At 51.7% G+C, this 16,553-nt stretch overlaps 1 protein-coding gene across 4 annotated transcripts in view; it reads right to left on the reverse strand.

Moving 5' to 3' along the window:
• HIVEP3 (HIVEP zinc finger 3) overlaps positions 1-3,544 on the reverse strand; it is a 292,362-nt gene extending 288,818 nt beyond the window's left edge. Inside the window, exons 1-2 of one of the 4 annotated variants that reach the window (XM_021528378.3) lie at positions 3,429-3,544; positions 2,189-2,298 (exon numbers count right to left, since the gene is read on the reverse strand). The gene's annotated coding sequence lies outside the window, so the exon portion shown is untranslated. Of the gene's footprint in view, positions 1-2,188; positions 2,692-2,734; positions 2,782-3,428 lie in introns of those variants that run through there. The other 3 variants (XM_021528379.3, XM_077788482.1, XM_021528381.3) reach the window with 3 other exon arrangements.
• Between the last annotated feature and the right edge of the window lie 13,009 nt (positions 3,545-16,553).

Here is a 16,553-nt window from a genome sequence, read left to right on the forward strand (position 1 = left end):
CATGGGAAACTCCACCTTCTATAGGGAAAACACCAACTTCCATGGGGAATACACCAAATTCCATAAGGGAAATACCAAATTCCATAAGGGAAATACCAAATTCCACAGGGGAAACACCAACGTCCATAGGGAAAACATCTTCATAGGGAAAACATCACCTTCTATAGAGGAAACACTACAGGGGAAACACCATCGTCCATAGGGGAAATGCCACATTCCATAGGGGAAATGCCAACTTCCATAGGGGAAACACCAACGTCGATAGGGAAAACATCAACATCCATAGGAAAAACACCTTCCCATCCTCTCCCCCCCACAGCCACCGCTCACTCCGGCTTTCCTCTCATCCCAAAGGTTTCCCTGAGCAGAGCGAGTGCTGGGCGTGGGGAGGAGCAGCACACGGCGCTGCCGGGACAGATCCCAGCACTCCGGCTGAGCCAGAGCGGGAGGGAATAAAGCCAGACCCCCCCATGTTCTGGTACAGCTCAGAGGATTTGCAATCACCAAATAAAATATTTTTTTTAAAGTTGCATTGGGCCAACTCGGTTACTGGCACGGCAAGAAGTGAATCCTGCAGGAGCAGCAGCTGTCTCGGCACACGGAACACGAGGGTTTGGGAAAAATCCGCGCTCTCACATCCCAAAGCCCGCGGCTGGGGCTTTCCAGCAGCCATCAGCACCTGGATTTGTCTTTCAGAGCAGCAGGGCAGGGGACTCGAGGTGCTGCTGGCCCTCGCCCAGCCCGAACCAGGAGCAGAGGAATATTCCCATCCTGCTGCCTCCAGAACACATTTTAATCCTATTTTCCTGCACACACACCCCATATCAAATTCTTAATTAAAAATAATCTGCTTTTGGAATGGGGGAGGGATGGACAGACCGGGCTGCACATTGAGTTTTGGGTATTTTTCCTCTGTCAGGTCAAACGTTCCCAAGTTCTCTCTGGAGGAAGCTACAAGGGGCTGTTTATATAAAATAAATATTTTGTTTCACGTGCTTCCCACCCTCAGCTCGCATAACTCATCGGGGGAAACTTTTCTTGCAGATCCTTTCCTGAACGCTCAGGCAAAACCCCTGCAAGTATCCTGCGTGCACGGCCAGAACAGAAATATGTAACACTTAAACACGCCGAAATATAAACACAAACTTCCAGACAAAGGGCTAATCGCTGCCCTCGGAGGCTCCCGCAGCCGGAGGAGCTGGATCACCCCTAGGAGGGCTGGGTTTGGCCCTTGGGGAGGCCACTGCAGTCCCTGCTGCAAGCCCGGGCTTGGGAACACGGCACAAAACCCGGCCAGAGCCGCGGGCAGGTACCGCAAGGGGCTGCGGATGCCTCCACCTGCCTCCAGCACCGGGAAGAACTCGGGCTTCCCAAAGGACAAACCTCGCGGGCTGATCCCCGAATAAAACCGAAATAAAGCCAAATAAAACCGAGCAGGAGGAGGGAAAAAAAAACCCCAACGGCAGCGCTTTGTGTAGGGATCCGGCCACCAGCAGGGACCTCGCTGCTGGAACGAGCCGTGGAATCTTATTTTCTGTGTTTAATTCGGGCATTTCTCCCCGCGCTGGAGCATCGGGAGCAGCCGCAGGGAAGGAAGGGATGGAAGCGGCGCAGGGCCGCGCTCCGGCTCCGCGGGGCCCCGGGAGGACGCGGCTGTGCCCGGAGCAGCGCGGCCCCGAGCCCGCGTCCCTCCGCACGGCCCGGGCCGGCTGGCACGTCCCTGTCACACCCGCGATCGCCTCCCACCGCCCCAGCGCTGCCTCCCACCAGCCAGCGCCAATTCATCGCCTCCTCCTCCTCCTCCTCCTCCCCGCACGGTGGGAGAAAATGAAGTTGCTGTCAAGCGACGATAAATTCATGCGACAGCCAGGGCTAATTAAGCGGCAAAGTAGCTGCGAGCGTGGCGGGGCCGCGGCTCCGGGCTGGGCTCGGTGACAGCGCCGGGCTCGGGGCGCTCGCTCGGCGCGGAGGTGGCCGCGGCCACCCCCGGTGGGGACGCGGGGACACGGGCTGGGGACGCCAGGCTGGCACCTCTGGGGAGAAAAAATGGAATCTGGCCGGCCAGCTGGGCACCCGCACCAGCCGGAGAGGGAGGGAGGGAAGGAAGGAAGGAAGGGCGAGAAAAAATCCCAAAGATCCACGCAGAGAACAACAGCAAAAAAATAGCGACAAAAGCCCCCGTGCCTACCTTTGCCGGGGGCCAGCGCGCAGATCCCGGAGCGCTTGGGGTCGGTGGCTGTTCCCTTCTTTATGAAATGTTCGGCTCAGCCGGTGCTATTTGCATTCTTTCATTAGCACCTGTTTCAAGTAAGGAAGGAGAAAGCTCATTGCGAGATCAGCTTCCTCTCCGAATAAATGATTAAAAAAATTTAAAAAAAATAATAGAGAGATGCACGCTGTCAAATAATAATAACGCTAATAAAAATCAAAAAAATACCACATGGATATTAAAGCCTAAAGTAGGCAGTTTAATAATGGGAGGTCTTGCAGGTTGTGAGCATGCTCCAGCCGGAACAAATCCTTCCTCTGTTATTCCTCTGAATAAAAATAAACCACGATCAAGAAACCCAAACGGAAGCTTCCTCCTAGAATCCCTGCTGCTGAAAAATATGTAATAAATTCAGCCCGAAGACGCAGGCTCTAATCAGCAGCTGTTTTCTGGATCCAAAGCCAGCCAAAGCCTCTCTTGTCTTTTCCCACTATGAGTCGAGGCCTTTTTGAAAAGGGTTTTAACCTTTTAAAGACACAGCGCACCAATTACCACTTCTGGAGGACTGTCACTCACGGCGCAGGGAAATTAATAAAGCGACAGTGGTGGCACAGTCGGAGCACGGGGAGGTGTGGTTTGCCCTCCCAGGGTTGCCTCGGGAATATTATAGTATGATTATTATTTTTAATCGGACCCCCTCCCCTTCGGGGAAATAATAATAATAATAAAGTGCAAACTCGCCAGCCGGCTCTGGGATAAATGCAAAGTCATTACAAAAAGGAGCAGCTGCTGGATGCCATTCCCGGAGTTCTGCCGTGGCTCCTTAGTGGGGTTAAATTTGTTGCGAGTGAATTTTTCGGGATTAACAGCTTCCAGCCCGGCAGGAGCTGGGAGAGGGTTAACGCCAGGCACAGAGCAGCTCTGTCAAGTGCTTCCCATCAAACTGAGGACCAGGCTGCGAAGTTTGAACCGAGCAGCTCTGGCACAGCAGCACCGCGTCTTTCCAGGGCTGGCATTCCGGGATTTTACCAAACCGGACCGAACCCCCCCCAAAAAAAGTTCAGCCCTCCGCTAAGCCGCGCCGGTGGCCCCGTGTGTGGGGCCGGGGACAGCGCCGAGCCATCGGCTCTGGGGGGGGACGGGACAGATCCCCCAAAGCTGCGCGGCCCCAGGCCCCAGGGCAGCTCCCCCGGCCGTGGTGCCACCGTGCCCGGCCCACCTGGGTGGCGGTGGCATCCTCCTGGTCGGCGCTCGGGGCCATCCCGGGGTGCTGCGGCTCCTCCGGCCGCGCTCGCCTCCGGCCAGGCTGTGCGCAGCCCCCGGCATGCGAGCCGGCGGCTCTCCCGCCCTCTCCCCTCCTCCTTCTCCTCCTCCTGCTGCTGAAAATCATCATATTTTATGTGTGGCTGCTCCAGCCGCGCCAATTGGCTGGGCACCCGCGGGCGGAAATGTCAGCGGCAGCCCAGCATCGCTGCCGCCCGGAGCCCCCGGGACCGCCGCGGCTGCCGGCACGGCCGGGGCGCTGCGAGTGCGGGAGGAGCCTTCGGCCTCTCTGCCCCTCCGGCTCGGCTCCGGAGCGATGGAGCTGGCGGCAGCCTGACCTGCAGCCGCGCGGCTGCGGGGGCTGCCAGCCAGGAGCGGATTTTGGGGATCCGGCACTTCTGCCCGGTACCGGGGCTGCTCGGAGGGATGAGCCTGAGAAACGCAGCATTGCTGGCGTTTCCACGCATTTTCAAGGCATTTGTTTGCGGCTTGCTCCTTACTTCCAGAGCTTTCTAACAAGATCAGTATCAGGATTTTATTTATCTTTTTAATAGCTGGGATTTGGAAATAGGGGCTTGCCTGAAGCTCCCCGGGCAGTGTCCAAGGCCAGGTCGGACGGGGATTGGAGCATCCTGGGACAGTGGAAGGTGTCCCTGCCCAAAGGATGGAACAGGATGGGGCTTTAAGGTCCCTCCCAACCCAAACCAGTCTGGGATTCTGTGATTCTACCCCCAGCTCAAGCGGGAAACCAGCCCAAGACTTCTCCTCATCTGATCATTTTCCTTCTCCAAACAGCTGAGGAAAAAGAAAATAAATCTAAAAATCCTTTGGAAGCGAAGCAATGGAACGGCAGAATGGAATAATCCTGAGGAAAGCCGGCATCTACCTGCCCTGCAAACACCTGCAAATGGAAGGGGAACACAGCCAGGGACGCTGGAAGATGTTCTCCTGAGGAACAACAGAGCCACCTCTGCCTGCTGGGCTCTCCAGGAGTACAAGGAACAGGGGGAGCACGACAGCCAAAAGCCAACTTTTATTTCCTGGCTGCTTACACAAGGATAAAAAAACCTGCATTGTCACAGAAACTAAAGAGGATTTGAGCGCGGCATTTGTGGCACAAATCAGCTTAAGGAACCTGAAGTTCTCTGCTGATTGGGAGGAAACTCCATGGGAAATGGGCAGCAGATTGGATGGAAGCCTGGAAGCTCCACAGCTTCCTTACGTGGCCATGTGAGGAGCAGCCTGGAGCCCAAACCTCATCAGCAGGCGGATCCTCCTGCAAGGGCAGCCTGGTGGTCACCACTGCCACCATCTCCAGAGTCCCCCAGGGCCGGGCAATGCTGTGGCACGGCAGAGCCCATCGCCACTGTGTGTCACTGTAGGCATTGAAACCAGGCATGAGAAATGGGGGAATCGGGCTGCTGAGCAAAAAACAGCCCCACCGAGCAAAAAACAGCCCCACTGAGCAAAAAACAGCCCCACCGAGCAAAAAACAGCCCCACCGAGCAAAAAACAACACCACTGAGCAAAAACCAACCCCACCGAGCAAAAAACAGCCCCACTGAGCAAAAACCAACCCCACTGAGCAAAAAACAGCCCCACCGAGCAAAAAACAGCCCCACTGAGCAAAAAACAGCCCCACCGAGCAAAAAACAGCCCCACTGAGCAAAAACCAACCCCACTGAGCAAAAAACAGCCCCACCGAGCAAAAAACAACCCCACTGAGCAAAAAACAGCCCCACCGAGCAAAAAACAGCCCCACTGAGCAAACACCAACCTCACTGACCAAAAAACAGCCCCACCGAGCAAAAAACAACCCCACTGAGCAAAAACCAACCCTACTGACCAAAAAACAGCCCCACCGAGCAAAAAACAACCCCACTGATAAAAAAACAGCCCCACCGAGCAAAAAACAACCCCACTGAGCAAACACCAACCCCACCGAGCAAAAAACAGCCCCACTGAGCAAAAAACAACACCACTGACCAAAAAACAGCCCCACTGACCAAAAAACAACCCCACCAAGCAAAAAACAATCCCACTGACCAAAAAACAACCTCACTGAGCAAAAACAACCCCACTGAGCAAAAGACAAAACTCACCAAGCAAAAAACAACCCCAATGACCAAAAAACAACCTCACTGACCAAAAAACAACCTCACTGAGCAATAAAAACCCCACTGAGCAAACAAAAGCCCCCACAGAGCTCTTCACGCTGCTCTCCCTCTCCCAAATTCCAAGGGGAATTCCAAAACCAGACATTCCATCATCTACCTTAGCCTGGGCTTCACTGATGATCCAAGGGTGTGCAAGGTGCCAGGCACCATCCAGGAGAACCTGGGGGAACTGGTGGACACTGGAGATATTAGTGGAGAACATCACCACACTGGCATCAGGCTCCCACCAGTGCCACCCATGCGAGCCCAGATCCCCAGGTGCCACCAGGCTGTGCCACCCAGGCCTTGGTGGCCCTCAGGAGCCTCAGCCCACAGCCACCAAAAGTGACAAAAAGAGCCATTGGAGTTTGTGGAAGTGTCACAAGGTGGCATCTAAACCTTGAATGGCTGCTGGGAAAAGCAGAGTGACCATCAGCCCCTAACTGGGCAAACAGAGTGGCCATAACCTCACAGCTGGCAGCCAGAGTGACCATCACTCCATAAAAGGGTAACCAGAGTGACCATCACTCCACAACTGGGCAGCCAGAGTGACCATCAGCTCATAGCTAGACAGCCAGAGTGACCATAACCTCACAGCTGGGCAGCCAGAGTGACCATCACTCCATAAAAGGGTAACCAGAGTGACCATCACTCCACAACTGGGCAGCCAGAGTGACCATCAGCTCATAGCTGGGCAGCCAGAGTGACCATGATTCCATAACTGGGCAGAGTGACCATCACCTCATAGCTAGACAGCCAGAGTGACCATAACCTCACAGCTGGGCAGCCAGAGTGACCATCACTCCATATAAGGGTAACCAGAGTGACCATCACCCCATAACTGGGCAGACAGAGTGACCATCACCTCACAGCTGGGCAACCAGAGTGACCATCAGCCCGTAACTGGGCAGCAGAGTGACCATCACCTGACAGCTGGCAGCCAGAGTGACCATTACTCCATAAAAGGGTAACCAGAGTGACCATGATTCCATAACTGGGCAGACAGAGTGACCATCACCTCATAGCTAGACAGCCAGAGTGACCATAACCTCACTGCTGGGCAGCCAGAGTGACCATCACTCCATGACTGGGCAACCAGAGTGACCATCACCTCATAACTGAGCAGCAGAGTGACCATCAGCCCACAGCTGGGCAGCCAGAGGTGGTGTGAGCAGGAACACACAATCTCCCACCTCCTGCCCTAAATAAATCCACCCCAGTGCCCAGAACAAATCCCAGGAGATCCGAACGAGGTGATTTCCTTTGGGCAAATGGACAATGAGAGTGGTGGCTCTGCAGCCTCGCTGAGCCTTGCCACCAGCCAGGAGCTCCTCCAGGGTCCTGATTTGGGGACCTGGTCCCTCCGAACTGAGCCAAGCCCAGATCTTGCTCATCCCCTGTGAAAATTCAGGGGTAAGGCCCAAAATGGGTGGGAGTTCACAGAGCTGAGCTCTGCCAGGTCTGATCTTCGTTTTTCTCTCCTGGACCATCACTGCTCCGTCCTTCTCCAAAGGGATGGATCGGGGGTGTTGAACAATTCCTCTCCTTCCTAAGGGTCCTTGCAGCTTCCCTCTGACCCCACACTATTTTTAGGATTTTCTTTCTGAAAAAAAAAACATGTAGTAGAAGTTGGGCCGAAGCCACACCTGATTCACCCATGGAAAGAGGAATTAATAAATTCATCCCAAAACCAAGCAGCTAATTAGGGTTTAGTCCTTTTCCACATTTTCCCTGGACAGCTCAGCCTGGTTCATTTGGTTTGAAGGTGGCCCAGTCCAACAAGGGGAAATAAAAATCACCAAGCAAACCAGAGCCCACGTGACACCAACCTCTCCTTTTTGGTACAAATCTCTGTCCTTTTCCTTTTTCCTGCTATTCCTTCGGGGCTGGGCACTCTCTGTGACAGCAAACAGCATCCCGGACGTGTGCCTGGGACTCCCATTCCATCATCTGCCCTGATTTTAAGATGCAGATCCCTAAGCTCATCTGCACACCCAAACAAACATTTATTAACTGATTGAAGAAGAACAAACCTCTGCAAATATTTGCTTCTGCGTCCCAAAGTTACCATCTGATACCAAAAGATGGGTAAATCAAAACAAATTCAAGTTCCAGGTTAGAAAACTGGGAGTTTTTGAGAGTTTTTCCTGTTGAATTTTCCCTGAGCCCACAAACTTTTCAGATCAGACACATTTTTGACCAAAAAGTGATCCAAAACCCCACAATTTGCCTTTATGAGATAAAGAATGTCCCAGCAGAGCAAGGACAGCCAGAAAAGTTTTGTTGCAGTAATGTTTGTAAAGCTTTGTTGCAAATATTGCACTGCAATATTTGGCCCCTCAGATCTGACCCTGGTGACACTCAGGGACAGAGCATTAATTCCCCAACCTCCCTGCAGCCACAGCTGCTGGAGTTATTTATTGATTCCTCATCTCCAGGGTGATCATTGATCCCCATCTCCAGGGTGATCATGGATCCCAATCTCCAGGGTGATCATGGATCCCCATCTCCAGGATGATCATTGATCCCAATCTCCAGGATGATCATTGATCCCAATCTCCAGGATGATCATTGATCCCTGCTCTTCAGGGTGATCATTGATCCCCATCTCCAGGATGATAATCAATCCCTCCTTTTCAGGGTGATCATTGATCCCTCATCTCCAGGGTGTTCATGGATTCTTCATCTCCAGGGAGTTCATTGATCCCCCATTTCTAGGTTATTCATGGATTCCCCATCTCCAAGATGATCATTGATTCTCATCTCCAGGATATTCATGGATCCCCATCTCCAGGATGATCACTGATCCCCATCTCCAGGATATTCATGGATCCCCATCTCCAGCATGTTCACTGATCCCCCATATCCAGGTTATTCATGGATTCTTCATCTCCCGGACGATAATTGATCCCCATCTCTAGGGTGATCATGGATCCCCATCTCCAGGGGGATCATGGATCCCCATCTCCAGGATGATCACTGATCCCAATCTCCAGGATATTCATGGATCCCCATCTCCAGGGGGATCATGGATCCCCATCTCCAGGATGATCACTGATCCCTATCTCCAGGGTGATCATAGTTCCCCATCTCCAGGATATTCATGGGTCCCCATCTCCAGGGTGATCATTGATCCCCATCTCCAGGATATTCATGGACCTCCATCTCCAGGGGGATCATTGATCGCCATCTCCAGGGGGATCATTGATCCCCATCTCCAGGATGATCACCGATCCCAATCTCCAGGGTGATCATTGATCCCCATCTCCAGGGTGATCATAGTTCCCCATCTCCAGGATATTCATGGATCCCCATCTCCAGGATGATCAGTGACCCCCATCTCCAGGATGATCATTGATCCCCCATCTCCAGGATATTCATGGATCCCCATCTCCAGGGTGATCACTGATTCCCCATCTCCGCTGTCTCCCCACCCATCCTGCTGCTGCTCGGGGCAGGTTCTGGGGCTCCCCAGCACTCCCAGTGGCACCAGGGGTTTGGGTGGGTGGTCTCAGCTGGCACGAGAGGAGGGAGCAGAGGAAGGAATCATTCCCAAGGAAGAGAGGAAGGAATCATTCCCAAGGAGCAGAGGAAGGAATCATTCCCAAGGAGGAGAAAAAGGAATCATTCCCAGATAAGACAGGAAGGAATCATTCCCAAGGAAGAGAGGAAAGAAACATTCCCGAGGAGAGAGGAAGGAATCACTCCTAAGGAGGAGAGGAGGGAATCACTCCCAGGGAGCAGTGGAAGGAATCATTCCCAAGGAGGAGAGGAAGGAGTCATTCCCAAGGAATGATTTCTTGAGGCCTGACACCAATATTTGAAGTTTGGTGGATCCTCCAATTCTAAGCCAGTCCCAGCCCCAGGATGGGCCTTGGGCTCCCCTCCCTTTATCCAAACCTCGCGTCCTCAGTCAGGCTCTCTAATTCCTGCATTTCCCCCTGCAGCATCCCCATTAAACCAACCACAGACAGCAACCTCAAACCATTCCGAGCAGGAAGCGGCGTAATCTGCCATGCATTAAAGGTCTAAAAAAACCCTGCCTAATGTTCCAGGAGTCTCAAGCTGTTAAGCCACTGCTTAACTCCGGTAATTCACCAGGAAGCCTCTCCCGTGGCACAGCCACCGAGTTGTTTTCATTTTCTAATAACGAGCACGTGACCCAGGCATTTAATGAGTTCCCGAAATAACCCGACTGAAAGGCAAAATCTGAGAGGTTCTGCTGCCCAGGGAGAGGGAAAAAAATCATAATTAAAATAGTGAATGGGCAGAAGAATGAAATAAAGGCTGGAGGTAAGTATAAAATCATTTAGGTGGAGTAGGGAAGGAGCTGCTTTCCTTTCTCCGGGGAGGTTAAGTGTGACAGGAGCCAGCCAGACTTGCAGGAGGTACCTGGGGCCTCTTCCCACTTCTCATCAGGAATTCTGAACCCTCCTCTTGGATTCAACCCAGTGATGAGTTTAAAGAAGAACCAGGAAAATCACTGCCTTTGGTACTGGTGCCTCATTGTGTTATTTTGGAATTGCCTCTTTACAAGGTGAAGTGGGGGGATCAGAATTCCTTAAATGCTGTGGAGGGAGAAGGAAAAGAGTCTGCAGGTTCTGCTGCAGGGAAGATGGATAATCCACGGTCCCCATTCCCACTTCTCATCAGGAATTCTGATCCCTCACCTTGGATTCGACTCAGTGAGGCTGTAAAGGACCAGGAAAATCACTGACTTTGGAACCACTTTCTCCTCTGTGAACATCAAAGCACATCCCAGATATTACTGATGCCTCATGTTATTCCAGAATTGTGCAAGAAGTGCAAGCAGAGGGATGGAGGGGATAAACGGTGTGGGGGGAGAAGGGAGAGAGCCTGCAGGTTCTGCGAGCTCCCTGCTGCAGGGAGGATGGATAACCACAGTCCCAAATCCCAGCTGGAATTACCGCTGATCCCAAAGAACCATCACCAAGGCGGATCCAGTTTTAAAATTCTGGAAAAGCCTGAGCTTTAAATAGTTTGGGGGTTCATTTTAAATCCAAGCAGGGGTGTGAGTTTATCTTCTGTCCATCCTCCTCGCAGTCTACTGCAGGGAAAACAGCAAAGCCCTGGGACAGAAACTTCCTTTGAAGCAAGAGGGACCCAGGCAGTGCCAAAACTGCTCTGGGGGTGTGGATGGGAATTCCAGCTGCAGAGCTGGACATGTTCCTGACACAGCAGCAAGGACGAGCTCCACAGGACTGGGAACAGGATCCTCACCAAGCCTGGAAGAGGATCCGCACCAGGATTGGGAACACGATCCTCACCAAGGTTGGGAAGAGCATCTTCACCAGGACTGGGAACAGGATTGTCACCAAGTGTCTCGGTTTGAACAGCCAGGTGTCTGCTGAGGAAGGCAGGAGCCTCCCCTGAAATGGGAAATTTAAACCCAGTCCCTCTGAATTATTGTAATTCTGAAATTAAGAAGCTCTCAGGCAAAGATTTGGGAATAGGAATAACAGTTCTTTACCAGGAAAATTAAAAATTCCAATGCAATAGTACAACCAAAGCCGTGGCAGGGTCCGAGCAGCCCTGTCCCCTGTGGGTCAGGGAGTGGCTCAGCCCCATCCCAGGGGGGCTCAGCCCTCCTGCAGTGCCAGCTGTGCTTCTGCTGGAGCAGGATCTGCACAAGGGGGGAGTTTTCCTTGGAGCTCCAGGGCTGGGGGAGATGGGCCTGGGCTCCTCTGGGAATGCAGGGGGAAGGAAGCTGCTCCTCTGGGAATGCAGGGGAAGAAAGCTGCTCCTCTGGGAATGCAGGGGAAGGAAGCTGCTCCTCTGGGAATGCAGGGGGAAGGAAGCTGCTCCTCTGGGAATGCAGGGGGAAGGAAGCTGCTCCTCTGGGAATGCAGGGGGCAAAGGCTGCTGTGCTGTTCCCAGGTCAGATTGGATCCAGGTAGGAATGCTTGGCTCCTCCCCTGGGCGCAGCATCTCCCCATGGATGATGGAATTTTCTCAGCCATGCAGGGACACTCAGTGGCCATGGACAGCAGAGATCTCCTGGAGGGAGGATTGGCTGTGGGAGAGAGAAAGAAAAGTGCCCCAAGAGCAGCAGAGCCCTGCCCCAGCTCTGACAGATGGGACAGAGCACACACCCAGCCACATCCTGCATTTCCAATCCAGGACAGATTGTCACCAAGTTTGGGAAGAGAATCCTCACCGGGACTGGGAAGAGGATCTCCATCAGCTTGGGAGGAGGATCCTTCGCAGAAAAGGAAGAGGATTTTCACCAAGGTTAAGAGGATTCTTAGGAGGTCGGAAATCTGGGACAGAACATCTCCCCATACCCTGGCCTTGGGCACTTGGTAGAGCACCCCAGGGATGAGCTCTGGCCATTCCCAGGGATGAGCTCTGGCCATGCCCAGGGATGAGCTCTGGCCATGCCCAGGGATGAGCTCTGGCTGTGTCCAGGGATGAGCTCTGGCCATTCCCAGGGATGAGCTCTGGCCGTGCCCAGGGATGAGCTCTGGCTGTGTCCAGGGATGAGCTCTGGCCGTTCCCAGGGATGAGCTCTGGCTATTCCCAGGGATGAGCTCTGGCCGTGCCCAGGGATGAGCTCTGGCTATTCCCAGGGATGAGCTCTGGCCGTGCCCAGGGATGAGCTCTGGCTATTCCCAGGGATGAGCTCTGGCTGTGCCCAGGGATGAGCTCTGGCCGTGCCCAGGGATGAGCTCTGGCTGTGTCCAGGGATGAGCTCTGGCCGTTCCCAGGGATGAGCTCTGGCCGTGCCCAGGGATGAGCTCTGGCTGTGTCCAGGGATGAGCTCTGGCCGTTCCCAGGGATGAGCTCTGGCTGTGCCCAGGGATGAGCTCTGGCCGTGCCCAGGGATGAGCTCTGGCCGTTCCCAGGGATGAGCTCTGGCTGTGCCCAGGGATGAGCTCTGGCCATTTCCAGGGATGAGCTCTGGCCGTGCCCAGGGATGAGCTCTGGCCATTTCCAGGGATGAGCTCTGGCCGTGCCCAGGGATGAGCTCTGGCCATGCCCAGGGATGAGCTCTGGCCATTCCCAGGGATGAGCTCTGGCCGTTTCCAGGGATGAGCTCTGGCCGTTTCCAGGGATGAGCTCTGGCCATGCCCGGGGATGAGCTCTGGCCGTGCCCGGGGATGAGCTCTGGCCGTTCCCAGGAATGAGCTCTGGCCGTGCCCGGGGATGAGCTCTGGCCATTCCCAGGGATGAGCTCTGGCTGTGCCCAGGGATGAGCTCTGGCTGTGCCCAGGGATGAGCTCTGGCTGTGCTCAGGGATGAGCTCTGGCTGTGCCCAGGGATGAGCTCTGGCTGTGCTCAGGGATGAGCTCTGGCTGTGCCCAGGGATGAGCTCTGGCTGTGCCCAGGGATGAGCTCTGGCTGTGCCCAGGGATGAGCTCTGGCTGTGCCCGGGGATGAGCTCTGGCTGTGCTCAGGGATGAGCTCTGGCCGTGCCCAGGGATGAGCTCTGGCCGTTCCCAGGGATGAGCTCTGGCCGTTCCCAGGGATGAGCTCTGGCCGTGCCCAGGGATGAGCTCTGGCCGTGCTCAGTTCCTGGTGTACCTTTGGCATTTGGATGTACCCAGCTCCCTCCACCAGGAAGGACGCTCGGACATTTTGGAGTCCCCCAGTAACCCCAAACACAGAAGTTTGGGGCGTGAGGCAGCCTGAGCTGCAGGTCAGGATCCCGCCTGGGGATGATCCCTGGCTCAGGGTTTGCTGGTCCCAGCCCAGGCTGGGCCTACAGGAAGGTCAAATGAGCTCAGCCCGGAGCTGAGTGACAGTAGGAGCTCCAAGAATGGATTTTAAATAGTTGAATAAACACTGAGCTGGGAGATTTGACCAGAAATATTGATTATTTACACCAAAATATCCATTTGATATTCTGTGGACCAAACCCTGGGACAATTCCATGGAGGCTCCAGTGGCCACAGCAACTCCAGAGCTGTACTGGAACCAGTACAGGCACTGGGCCCCATCTCCACCCCACTGATGGATTTGGGATCCACATCTGATCCCAGGACACCCTCCCTGCACAGACAGGCCTGGTTTAGAACCCCCCAGAATTCATTTTCATATTGAAATATTTCTGCACATTTCAGTCCTTGGGGTTTGGGGATTTTTTAGAGTTTTTTTGGTTGATTGGATTTTATTTAGTTTTTTTGTGTTTTTTTTAAACAGTAGAAAAGCTAAAAAAACTTGTGATTATTCTTTTTTTAGCTCAAAACCTGCCTGAATATTTCATTTCAAATTGGGCTCAGGGAAAGTAAATTACATTTTGGCCAAAGGCCAAGTCCTGAATTTCTAATTAATTGAATCAAACTTTTTCATGGTGGAACCCTTGATAATTCCTATAAACAATTTCCCTGGAAAGGCAGTCAGGGAGAGCCCTGCACCAAATCAGACAGAAATGAGCAGGGAATTCAAAGGATTTGTTCTCATTAACCCTGGAGAAAATGAGTTCAGCCAGAAGCTGAGTGGCAGCTGCAGGTAGGAGCTCCAAAAATGGATTTTAAAAGGTTGGATATACACTGAGCTGGGAGATTTGGCCCAAAATATTGATTATTTACGCCAAAAATATGCATTTAATATTGATATCAAGCAGTGATCAGCAGACAGGGGAATTCAAGCGTGGAAGAATTTGGATCTCTATTAAACCAACTGATTAAAACTGAAATTAATAGCCCAGCTTGCTTAAAACCAGGCCTATTTTTATCAGCCTCAGCAGCTGGCCCAAAGAAAGACGTGACCAGTCCTTAGGAACTCCTTTAATTCCTTGGGCTGGGATAACAAAACCCCACACCTCTGGTACACACCAAGAACTGACATTTAGAATAAATAACAGAAATCCCTGTTATTCCTGATTTTATCAGATAATATCAGTTTGATTCCCAGCTAAACAGCTCCTGTGGAAGCAGAAATCAACAAAATTAATGGAAATGTTCATTACAGGAATAATTAATTGGTTAAAGAGCTCAGGAGCATCGCACTCAGGGAACTTGGAGGACCCTGAGGGGGAGAAATTCTCTGCCCTGGAGAGGTCCCACTGCTCCTCCTGTCCCCCAAAAATATCCCAGGGCACCCATTCCATCGAATTTTGGGGCAGATTTGGTTCTGCAGGATCCTCCAGCCGGAATCTGTCCCAGTGCTGCTGGTTTATCACACAGTATTCTGTTTTCTTGCATTCCCCTTTTCCTCACCAAGGGAGGACTCTCGGATTTTCCTGGCAGGAAGAGCCTCTCCCAGGAAGAGCACAATTCCCAATTCCTGAAGGATGGGATGGAGAATCAGCCCCAAGAGGGGCCTGGGTGCACAGGAAGAGCAGGAAATTGGAATTTAGGGCACCCCAGGTGCTTCATGTCAATTATGAATTATTTAAATTTATCAACGAAATTAAGAATAAAATCAGAAAACTGTAAAATGCATCTTTGGTTCAGGAAAAATCTCTTATATAAAAAAAAGCCAACAAACAAACAAACTCTGTTTAGATAAACTCAAGTATGGGAATAAAGAGCATGAGTTTTTTTAGTATTGGGTGAAAAATTAGCAGGAATTGGCATTTTGGAAAAAGAGGAGGTGGTGAAAAATTATGCAGGAAAGCTCCAGACTAAGTGGATTAAATGTCTCTTGGAAGATGCAAGAAGTAAGCAGAGAAAAAGCAAAGAAAGCCAAAAATAAATAATCCCAAAGGAAGTTAAAATGAAAGATTCTCAAAGAAAGAGAAAAAGAAAGGATCCCAAAGTAAGCTGGATCTCAAGGATTGGGGAGCAGTGTTGTAAAAATAACAAAGCGAAAATTAATTAGAGACTGCAAAGAAAATGAAAGCAAGTAGGAAAAAGGAAAAGGAAAAGGAAAAGGAAAAGGAAAAGGAAAAGGAAAAGGAAAAGGGGAAAAAGAGAAGGAAAAATTCCAAAGAAAAAAGGAAAAAGGAAAATGAAAAAAGGAAAAAGAAAAGGAAAAATGGGAAAGGAAAAGGAAAAATGGGAAAGGAAAAGGACAAAAGGAAAAGGAAAAAAGGGAAAAGGAAAAGGAGAAAAGGGAAAGGATTTAGAAACAGCATTGGGAGTAGAGAGCTGAAGTCAGTAGTTCTTAAACCTATCCAGAAGAATTATGGATTTAAATATCTATTGTAAATGCAGGCGAATCCAATGGGAAGAAATTATGATGTCTGACTCAATTCAGAAGGCTGAATGATTTCTTTATTATAACTATGCTAAAATACATTAATATACTATATAAAAAGGAGGATACTAAAATGACATACTACTTTCTCTGACTCTTAACATTCCCACAACTCGTGACCCTCTGTCAGGAGTCCAGCCCCAGGTGGGTTGGTTTGGCCATCAGGCTCAAACAATCCTCACCAGAATCCATCCAAGCACTCACTCCAGGTAAACAATTCTCCAAACACATTCCACATGGGAAAAACAAGGAGCAGAAATAGAAATTGTTTTCTCTTTCATTTCTCTCTGTGCACCTCTATGAAAAATCCTGAGAGGGAGAGAACTGTGCTTGCCACAAATATCCCTAAAAATCGTGGATGAAACAAAAAAAAAATTCAAGATGTTGTCAAGACTGAACACCTCAGAAACACCTCAGCACGGCAAGGAACTGGGCTGTGCAAGCCAAGCTCAAGCCAAGCCTAACCCAAAGCCAGACCTGCAGTAGGACAGACCAGTGGCTCCTGAGCCCAGTTTGGCCTCAGGGAGGGATTCAGGGAACGGATTCCGGGTGTAGGGAAAGCCTGGGAGCAGATTTGGCACGGAGGCTTCTCCTGCGTGGCCAGAGATAAACAGCGGCCCTGCTGTGTTTGCCTTAGCAGGAACAGAGCAGCACAACTGTGAAATACCCCAGGTGAGACCTCACAGCTTCCTGCTGCTGCTCCTGATAACATCCTGTGGGTCAAGGAAATATCCCTATAAAATTCCAAACACTGTCCAGCC

This window comes from Lonchura striata, chromosome 26, assembly GCF_046129695.1.
Source record: "Lonchura striata isolate bLonStr1 chromosome 26, bLonStr1.mat, whole genome shotgun sequence".
Classification (NCBI taxonomy): domain Eukaryota; kingdom Metazoa; phylum Chordata; class Aves; order Passeriformes; family Estrildidae; genus Lonchura; species Lonchura striata.